We start from the raw sequence: 8,380 nt of genomic DNA, 5'->3' as shown, positions 1-8,380 counted from the left end.
GTTGGTTAAAAATGGACTAATAAGAGGGGACAATAGGGTAACAAAAGGGGGTTCCGATACTTATTAGGTGACACACACTTGTATCGGATACCAATGTCATGACAAGGGTATTTGCGTGATTTCTATTGTATAGTCTAGTCTGAATGCCATGCATTAGGCATTAGCTAATAGCATAGTGATAATGTCCAAATCCACTCCTCCAAGAGAAAGTGTACATGGTCATCACAATATAATTTACCCAACTATGAGTCGGGGTCGATCTCACAGGGAACAATATACTAGGCGATTTAAACAAGTAAGGAATTATCACCAACTAAGCTAAGCCAAACCCTTTTTCAATATTTGATTTTTTGATTTAAAAACTAACAAAGATAAAACTAACTAGAAAGCGGATAAAATGATTAATGACCACAAGTTTGGATACAAAGTAAATTACGCTCAAGTAACGATCCAATGTATTTCACGATTTTACAATTAAGAGAGGGTTTATGTTAATAGATAATGATTTCTAAAAGCGGGTTTATGTTAACAGATAATGATTTCTAAAATCTCATTGAAAGTATTCCAACCAAATCAATGAATTTCACTCTAAGCTTTTCCAAGCCTTAGAGTGTGATATTAGGCACAATCAATTTAACCTCAAATAACTATCCTCTTCCGAACTCAAGTTATTAGATGGGTTTAATGACCCAAATTCTTGTTAATTAATCTTTCCCAACCTAGATTTCCTCTTCCGAGCTCAATCAAAGTAAATGGGCGAGTCTTAAGGTTAGCTGCTTCCTTAAGAATCATTCAAAACTAGATTAATTAAAGAAACAAAGATTCACTTCATTAAAAATAAAAATCATTCAATACATAAGCAAAATAAGAGTTTGATCCAAAACTTTAACAATGTATATTTCCATAAACAAGTTTCAAGTAATGGAATAAAATACAACACAATTAAATATGCAATACAAAGCAAGGAATTGAAGAAAGGGTTAAGAAATTTATCATTAAAGAGCTCCAATCTTCTCCTCTAAAGGTGTGGTATAAAAATCCCAGCTCCAAAGCTCGTAAAATGGCCAAACATAAAACTATATTTTCTCTCTTATCTTCCTTTTATAGTCCCACAATTTTCCCAATCAAAATTAGAACAAAATAGCCACTGATTTTCGGAATTGCAGATCTGGCCCATTTTTGCAGATTTAGCCACTTTTTTTCGTTTTCTTCAATTTGACCTCTTTTTGACTTGTTTTCACTTGGTTTCTTTTCCGATCACTTCTAAATCATATAAACCTGTAAAATAGGAGTAAACGACATTAAATGCACTATTTTCTCAATCAAACATTGCAAAAATCTAAGTTTAAAGAACAAATAAGTTGGTAAAATTACCAACTTATCAAACCCCCAAATTTAAACTATTGTTTGTCCTCAGGCAAATCAAATCATACAATTTCCTTCATTGGACTCCATTCAAAAGTGCACCAACATCATACCAAGTCAAAAAGTCTAGTTTAAGCACAAACACATGAATTTGATTGGTACCACCAATTAATCCAAAACATATGAATCACCAACTTCTTCTCAAAAACTTCATTTTCATTTCAAGTGCTCAAACACCAAGTTAATCAAAGTAGTAATCAAGTCATGACACTAAAGATTCAAAAAATTTCTCATTATCACAAAACAACTTTCTCTTGCTCATTCCTCTCAATTGGAAAATGGAACAAATTCACGACTCAAATTCTCATGTGCCCTCACAATCAAAAGAGAATCACAACTCGCAAAATGCAATTTAAAACCCAAGTGGGATATCAAATGGAAAGAATTAACTCTCTCTCTCTCACAAAGATGTTCACATGCACACAAGTAGTACCATAAGCTTTCCCTTCATGTATTTCTCCACTAATATAGACACACTTGGTTCAAAATCAATTAGGACTTAAAGGGTTATAATGTAGGCTTTTGGTTAAGGTAGGGCACAATTTAGGTAAGACTGACTCAAAATCTCCCTAAGCACTACAATTTGCAACAATCAAAACACACTTCCTTCCAAACTTTTCCACCCTTTTCTTCATTTTTCATTTCACCAACTAGTCTTCCCTTTATTCACAACTCCTTATTTTTCCTTCCTTTTTCATCTTTCTTACTTTTTTTTTTTTTAAAACCAAGGAAGGTTCCACTTTTTTTTTCTTTTTTCTTTTTAACCCTTTCACCTTTTATGCAACTTCCACATCACAACTCTTCCAACCATCACCCCCAAACTAAGGCTTTTAGCCTATGTTTACACTTTCAAAGCCCTTAGGGAGGTGGGATGCCAAAAGATAGATCAATAAAGAACAAAAGGTTAAAGCTTGTAACACGGTTGCCAAAGAAAAGGTTAAAGGTTCAAAAGGGGTTGACTAGGGAAAATATACAAGGATAGGACATTTAAGGAAAAAACGATCCAAAGAAGGCCTAACATCATTTTTCAAACCAAGTTAGTCTAGGGTTTTGCCTTGAAACACATTCCGGGAAAGTTCTAGACTACAAATAATGCAAAAGAACTCACAAAGATCTCACCACACATGGCACATGAAAACCTAAGTAAAATATGTATCCAAAACCCAATTGAAACAAATGAACTCAAAAAGTTACTTCTAGTCTAAAGAGACTATTTAATAAACAAAAGAGCCAAACATTGAGTCTAAAAGTCACAACAAGAATCCTTACTTCAATCATTTTTCTTTTTCAAAATTCAAGAATTCATATGCTAAGGTTTAAATATGTTGGTACCAAGCAACCCAAAAATTGGCCAAGGGGCAAAAAAAATCACATGCCAACGCAAAAATATCTATCAAAATAAAGCCTCCCCCAAACTTAAAATGTTGCATTTCCCTCGATGTAACTACACAATAGATGTAGAGTTAGAGGTCTCCCAAAAAGATGGTATCACGAAGCTTGAGCATAAGGGAGAGGAAGTTGTTCCGTGCCTCCTTGAGATGCAATTGATGTTAAACAAATATTTTGCAATTTCGAATCAGCCCTTGTTCACATCAAATTCACTTCAAACTTCACAACCACATATACACTTTATATTTCTCACACCTTAATATTCACCCCTAGAAATGAAATATTTGACTCTTAAGACACACAAGAACAGAGACTTGCACAAAATAAACCAATTCTATCCTGCACAACCATCTACATTTACACATTTTCATGTGTTGATGTAATTTTCTTTTTCAACTAAGAATATACACCAGCAACAGTGAGTAAGAGAGGGCACAATTTGACAACTAAAGTAACTCGAAAACTGAAGCGCAACACAGTTGATCAAGAGACATAAGTCAGCACCAATTAAACCTTTCCCACACATCATTTTTCAGTCAATGTATAACAATTCAACCACAGAAAATAGCATTAAAAGCAAGCCATATTAAGGACTTTCACATGTTTAAGCTATAGCTCGGACAATATGAACAAAATGCTTTAAAACCAATCCGAACTACCCCACACACACTTCTAAACATGGCCTCATATCGCTCAGTTACTTAGACTTCACCGATGAATGAAATCGTCTCTTAGACAATCTGTCGAACATGTTGTGGGCATGGTCTAACAAGTGTATTTTGTGTAATTATCAAAGAGTATTCACCCTCCAAAAAACATGAGAATTATAGTTCAATCAAGCATAGGTAAATTTCAATCAATCAACACTAGCAGAACTTCACAATTTGAGCTCAAAATGCATGTCAAATGAGCCAAAGTAAAAGAATCAAAAAATAAAAAGAAAAGAGAATAACAATCTGCTAACAGAGAGAGTGGGGGAGAAAGAGAGAATTGAGGCGATGGAGAAGACAGGAGAGAGGGAAGAAAAAGTTACCTGCTTGCTGTGTATCTGAAAGTAGTGCACGGACGGAGAAGGTCGGGCTTTGCGTTGTGTTGTGTTGTGCAAGGTGCAGGGGAGTAGGGGAACTGGGAAACAAATGTGAGAGTTTGGAGTTGTGTTTAAGCATTACAAGCATATAACACTTACCTGGGCCCAAAATGTACAACACCTTTGAGCCAACATAAAGTGTTTGCTGCATTTTATGGCTAAAGTTGGAATAGCTGCAGTGACTTGAAGCTGTTTGTGTCCATTTTACACTTTGTAGCCATTTCAACATCCCAGATTCTATCCAAATCAACTCCAAAAATTATGAAATTTGGTAAAATGGTCAAAAATAATAAAATAAACTTATTTAAAAATTAGAATTGCAAAATTAAACTAAAAAATAAGAAAATATGGATTGCCTCCCATAGAGCGCCACATTTAACGTCGTGGCACGACATTTACCAATTTTACCACTTTTCTCTCCACTTGGAGGATATGAATTTTTGCCCCATCTTTGAATCAAGATTATGATGACGCTGATAGGGCAGTGGTAGAAAAGCAAATAGGCCAACTCTCGGGTGTCGCATCTTGCACTTTTTGGCCTTTAAGTGAGGGATGTCATTTTGCCTTCTTGGCATGACAAACTTCAAAACAAAAGCACATTTCTCGTGTAGTTCAATTTCCATACCATCCACCAAGCACAATGTGGAAAAATGGTTGGAATGTGATCCAATGCGCCCAAATTTCAAATTTGCCTCATCTTTGACATCCTCACCCAAAAATGAACTAGAGTCTTCAAACACCATTTCATGAACTTTTTTATGCAACTCTAGTATCATTTTTTCAATCTGGGCATCTTGCATTAATTTTAGGTCGGTCAGTTGGCAATTCACCATTAGCTCTTGAAAATCAATCTTGGCCTCTTCTTCATTGAAAAGCAACTCAAAACTACTATCCATGGCCCTTTAATATTGAGCATTACATGCCTCAATTTTGTCATTCAATTCGGCCTTCAATTCTCGGATAGCAATTTCAAGTAGCTCCACTTCTTGACTTTGCCCAACATGCATTCTTAGAATTTCTTCCAACATCCGTGAAATGCCTTCATGGTTATCCCCATAGATTCCAAGTTTTTGAACTTGATTCATTAGCCACTCTTGGCTCACAATTTCCATTTCTTCATGGTGAGAGTCATTCAAAAGTTGTAAAAATCCACCAATGAAGAAATTCATGTTTTGGACAGTTTCTTGTCTACTTTTAACACCCTCAATCAAGTTGGTGAGCGTTATGAGTCTCAACCAATAATTTCATTTGATCCTCCAAGGTGTGAATAGCTTTGTCATTATAATTAATTGCTTGCCTCAAGTCATTAAGTGGTTGCCTCAAGTCCTCGAGTGCTAAGTTCAACTTTTCCTCTTTTTCAAGAATGGTCTCCAACATGAGCATTATCCTCTCATTTTGAGCATTTGAGACTTCTTTCACTTCCATAGCCCTATCATCATCAAAATAAAAAGTAGAATCGTCATAGTGGGGGTTCGGGGAAGGGAAAGACAAATAAGCACAATTAGCCCAATGGCCATTTTGACCACCACACCCATCACAAATACTTCACTCATAGGTTTGAGATTTTGTGCACAATCCGCCCCCAGGAGAATTCAAACAATTTTGCCATGAGTGTGGTCCTCCACAATAAGGAGAAGGGTCGTCAAAGTATGAACAACTACCACCCGACCAATTTTCATTATATGATGCCATAGTAACACAAGTAACAAAAAAAAACTAACACAAAGAAACAAGAAAAATCACAAACACATATTCACAAGTTTGGACCAAAGCAAGCAAGCTTAAATCCCAAACTAACCTAAATATGCCAAATTGTTCCCCGGCAACAGCGCTAAAATTGATAACGTCAAAATCCACTCCTTCAAGAGAAAGTGTACATGGTCGTCACAATATAATTTACCCAATTATGAATCGGGGTCGATCCCACAGGGAACAATATACTAGGCGATTTAAACAAGCGAGGAACTATCACCAACTAAGCTAAACCAAACACTTTTTCAATATCTGGTTTTTTATTTAAAAACTAACAAAGATAAAACTAACTAGAAAGCGGGTATAATGATCAATGGCCACAAGTTTGGATACAAAGGAAATTACGCTCAAGTAACGATCCAATGTATTTCACGATTTTCCAACTAAGGGCGGGTTTATGTTAATAGATAATGGTTTCTAAAATCTCATTGAAAGTTTTCCAACCAAATCAATGAATTTCACTCTAAGCTTCTCCACGCCTTAGAGTGTGATATTAGGCACAATCAATTTAACCTTAAGTAACTATCCTCTTCCGAGTTTAAGTTATTAGATGGGTTTAATGACCCAAATTCTTGTTAATTAATCTTTCCCAACCTAGATTTCCTCTTCCGAGCTCAATCAAAGTAAATGGGTGAGTCTTAGGGCTAGCTGCTCCCTTAAGAATCATTCAAAACTAGATTAATTAAAGAAACAAAGACCCACTTCATTAGAAATAAAAATCATTCAATACATAAGCAAAACAAGAGTTTGATCCAAAACTTTAACAATGTATATTTTCATAAACAAGTTTCAAGTAATGGAATAAAATACAACACACTTAAATATGCAATACAAAGCAAGGAACTGAAGAAAGGGTTAAGAAATTTATCATTAAAGAGCTTCAATCTTCTCCTCCAAAGGCGTGGTGTAAAAACCCTAGCTCCAAAGCTCGTAAAATGGCCAAAGATAAAACTATATTTTCTGTCTTACCTTCCTTTTATAGTCCCAAAATTTTCCCAATCAAAATTAGAACAAAATAGCAACTGATCTTCGGAATTGCAAATCTGGCCCATTTTTGCAGATTTAGCTACTTTTTTCGTTTTCTTCAATTTGACCTCTTTTTGACCTGTTTTCACTTGGTTTCTTTTCCGATCACTTCTAAATCATATAAACCTGCAAAATAGGAGTAAACAAATTAAATGCACTATTTTCGCAATCAAACATTGCAAAAGTCTAAGCTTAAAGAAGAAATAAGTTGGTAAAATACCAACTTATCACATAGATTGATTGTATTCGTGATTGGGATATGAGGTCCCATATTTACTGCTTCAGTGCTTATTACCTGTCTCATTGTGATTATGTGTTCTCATCACTCCTAAATACTCGTTTAAAAGTAGAAAAAGAGCTAAAGATTGAGTCTTTATTGCTTAGCTTGTTGTCTTATTGTGTTGCATGTCATATTAATCCTTACATAGTATGTCATGTGAATTTTGAGAATACTTGTGAAAGGTCCGATGGGAAATAATTCCGAACGGAGTGATGATAGTATTTTGTAGATTGGCTATATAACAGGTAATGTGGGCCTAAGGGCCGGTACTGTGATTGGAAGCCTAAAACGGCTGAGACCCGACGTGATCTTGGAGATCTATGAATGCCGGATTGGTATATATAACTCACGAGTCCCCTATGGATTACGATTCGTCAATGTTCGAAAGTGTGTGTACCAGGAGATAGAAAATGCCTTGCATTGCATTTCATTTTATATCATTGCATATCATACTATCTCATTGATTCCTTGGTTGTGATTTGTTGAGTTGTTGAGTTGTTGCCTGAATTGCTTTCTACTTGGGAAATTGACAGACTTGTGGGTTAGAAGCTTTATTTTTGCTTATAACTCGAGATTATTGCGATTTATTGTGATTATTATTACTATAGACTAATAGTAGTTAAGTGTAGAAATGGTAATCGTAGGCCAACCCTCGTCTTTGTTTTCGTTAAGGTCGGTCGACGATGCTGCTGAGTACCCATTGTTGTTTGTACTCATGCTACACTTGTTGCACTATTTTTGGTGTGCATATTTTGTACCTGGTATGAGCATCACCCGAGAATTCACCGGTCGTTGAGGAGGCCATTTCAAGACTTCGTGGTGAGCTAATATCTGACCCTTAGCACCGAAATCCTCATCTTTCCTTTATTTCCTGTCTTTCATTTCCGAATAGTTTTGTATTTCGGGATGTATTCCTAGACTTGTATTCCTTTTTAGTTTGTTCTTGTACTAGTGCCACCCGATTCGGGGATGGTTGTACCTTTAATTCCGCACTTTGATGATTATAAGGCTTTAAAGACTTAGAAGTTGACTTGTATGTTTATTATGCACTATTTCTTACATTATTTGTTTGAGATTTGGGTGGTGGATGGCTTACTGACTATGAGGAGTTAGTGCCTTCACGACTCTGTAAATACGGTCGTGACAAATTGGTATAAGAGCTTCAGGTTAATCGGGCTCACAAGTGCAAGAACAACGTCTAGTAGAGTCTTGATTATTGTATGATGAGTTCCGTATCTATCTTCGAGAAGGTACAGGACATCTGGGAGAACACTAATCTTTCATTCCTTATCGTGCATACTTGTCATGACCCAATTTCACTAAGTCGTGCAGGAACCTACCATTTTCCATCTCGGTAGGCGAACCCTTTCCCAAATCATCAATTTAAACCACAACAAAGTAAATAGAGCAGAATAAGTAGA

The 8,380-nt window shown here is 35.8% G+C and overlaps 1 long non-coding RNA gene across 1 annotated transcript; it reads right to left on the bottom strand.

Moving 5' to 3' along the window:
• Positions 1-807: 807 nt before the first annotated feature.
• LOC132611353 (uncharacterized) lies at positions 808-4,101 on the bottom strand. The gene is made up of 2 exons (XR_009571588.1): positions 3,848-4,101; positions 808-1,278 (listed from the first exon to the last, which is right to left on the bottom strand). It is a non-coding gene; the product is annotated as an uncharacterized LOC132611353 (long non-coding RNA).
• Positions 4,102-8,380: the final 4,279 nt, after the last annotated feature.

This window comes from Lycium barbarum, chromosome 9 (genome assembly GCF_019175385.1).
Source record: "Lycium barbarum isolate Lr01 chromosome 9, ASM1917538v2, whole genome shotgun sequence".
NCBI lineage: Eukaryota > Viridiplantae > Streptophyta > Magnoliopsida > Solanales > Solanaceae > Lycium > Lycium barbarum.
The sequence above is the reverse complement of the archived record's forward strand: the minus strand, read 5'-3'. Positions and strand labels throughout refer to the sequence as shown.